This window comes from Nicotiana tabacum, chromosome 24, assembly GCF_000715075.1.
Source record: "Nicotiana tabacum cultivar K326 chromosome 24, ASM71507v2, whole genome shotgun sequence".
Lineage (NCBI taxonomy): Eukaryota > Viridiplantae > Streptophyta > Magnoliopsida > Solanales > Solanaceae > Nicotiana > Nicotiana tabacum.
Window position 1 is genome coordinate 78763384 of NC_134103.1, and position 2514 is coordinate 78765897.

The window sequence follows — 2514 nt, forward strand, 5'->3', positions numbered from 1 at the left end:
CAAAACTATTTTAGTGATATTTCGTATCCTTGCCAAGTAAAGAGTGAATACTAAATCCAATTTTGACTCTGTTATCATCAGAAGTTATTTCTACAGACTAAAGCTTTTTAGAACTCAATTTGTTTACGATATTATGTACTGCTGGTGAGCTAACTAATTAGGGACGACCGTATATCGAGAATTTCCCCTCTACAAAAATTAACCTGATCGGTATATATAATTAAACTTTTTATCAATTTCCATTGTTATTATCCTATTTCTTAAAACTACCAACTAAAGTTCATTGTAAGAACTTAATATTTAACTTGGCTGATTGAGCGAATAAATTTAGGCCATCAATGAATAAAAATTAAGTAAAAAGAAAAAAATTCATAAAAACAGAGAGAACAGGGAGGAGGAATTAAATACGCGCGGAAGAGACAATAACTAAATAAGATAGATGTTCTATATATAAAGATTGGATTATAATACAACCAACCACCACAGTTTCATTACAAGACTCGATTATTAATACTTGGAAAGACAGAGAAAAAAGAAAGAGATTAACAGACACAAAATAAAAATGGATCCAAAAGCATGATCAAATTACTCGATATCCATCTTATTATATTCGGCTCCTGATCATGATTGCACTACTGCCAAAGAGTGCGGTGAAAATCTGATCTTTCATCAACCTTACTGGACCCTGCATTGCCAAATTAAACCAGCAAATTAACTATTTACTCGACATGTGCAATTATCTTCTTACATATAAGCCAATTATATCCAGAAAAAATATATAGCGAGTATTACATATATATATAGAATTCCTTATTTACTAACATTGGTGTAACACCATTTTTTTTACTTTGACAAACTGACACCATGCGAGGCACATCCTTTTGTAACATGTGAACCGATCATAAATATTGTTTAAGTATCCCCCAGTGCTTGCTTATAAATGAATGGAATGTTGTCTTGCTATCTAGTTTTATATAATTCTGATAGTTTCATATTAACAAATTTTAGGGTTGAATTAGGCCTATAAGGTACATTTTATCATCAGAGACAGCCCCATACCATTCTTAGTTTATTAATTGTCAGTCCACTTGTTCTATTTTGCATTCAACACATGTACTTTTAGGGGCGGAGTTAGAAGATGATATACGGGATCAGTCGAACCTAATAACTTTATTTTAAGATCCTGTATTTGTATTAAAAAGTTCACAAAATATATACAAGAGTTAAAATTTGGAATCCAATTACTAATGCCGAATATTGCTATCCTAGAATTTAAAAATACCCATAAAATCTGTGTCAGGTAGTCCTAGACGAATGAGGGTGTTAAGTGTCCCCACTGATTGATGGAAAGAATTATAGTTTCCTTATATAGTCAAGTGAGTACTGCTTACAACAGTAAGATTAATGAACATGTCGGTAGTGCAAGGATAGCAAGAACTTAAAAGTAAAGAAGGTAAATAACGTACTTGGAACAGTCAGTGGAGGGGCTTATCTTGTAAGGGATGTTAACACCACAAGCACTAGGGAGTCCAGCGGCTTTGCCCATATCAATGCCCTTAATAGCATTAGCAGCCGATTTTAGGCAAGTGCATGCAGTCTTACGGTCAGCTGGGGACCGGGCAGCACCCAACAGACCTTTAACTCCGCCGCAGCAGCTCCCCAGCGGGCCACGGCCCTGCAGATAAGGGAGTCAAGGTGCCAAGCCAGATTGAACCTGGCCGCAGCTCAGTGCCTCTGCATGGGGTGCAACCACCACCAAGTGCCACAAAGCAAGCAATCTTGCCAACCATATCCATTCTTTGAAAAAAAAGTTATGGGAACAACAGAAACTAGAGAGTAGTTGGATGAAGTAGGGGAAGTACTACAAATGTTTTTGCCTTGAGTGTCGTGTATAAAAAGCTAGTGAGACATTAGGTTTTTATAGAGAGAAAAGTAGACATAAATTAATGGTCGGCCAAATGGAGGAGTAAGAGAATTAGTTGGCAGTTGGGTTAAATTCAATGTTGATTTTTTGGCTATTTTTTTATGGTCCATAAACAAAAGTAGTATATACTTTGAAGGAGTGCCTAACCATGTGCAACAAGAGATAGTAAAACAACTTAGTTTCTCTGATCGCACCGTGCATTTTAAGTACCTTGGAGTGCCATTAAGTTCCAAAAGGCTGGTTGTAGCACAGTGCCAACCATTGATTGATAAAATGCTTGGAAGAATAACCAATTGGACTGTAAAGTTTCTATCATATGCAGGGTGGTTGCAACTGATTAAAAGTGTACTAATAGCAATTCAGTCTTACTGTTTCAGATTTTCCTGCTGCCTAAGAAGGTCATCAACAAAGTTGAAGCAGTATGCAGAACCTTCCTCTCGACAGGAAATACAGAAGCTAAGAAAAAGGCCTTGGTGGCATGGAATCAATTGTGTTTACCTAAGACAACTGGTGGACTAAATATCACTAATGTGCAAGTATGGAATAGAGCTGCGATCCTGAAACATTACTGGAACTTGTCTCAAAACAAG

General features: G+C 36.4%; 1 pseudogene; it reads right to left on the reverse strand.

Annotated features, from left to right (window-relative positions):
- Positions 1–427: 427 nt before the first annotated feature.
- LOC107760127 (non-specific lipid-transfer protein 2-like) lies at positions 428–1877 on the reverse strand (annotated as a pseudogene).
- Between the last annotated feature and the right edge of the window lie 637 nt (positions 1878–2514).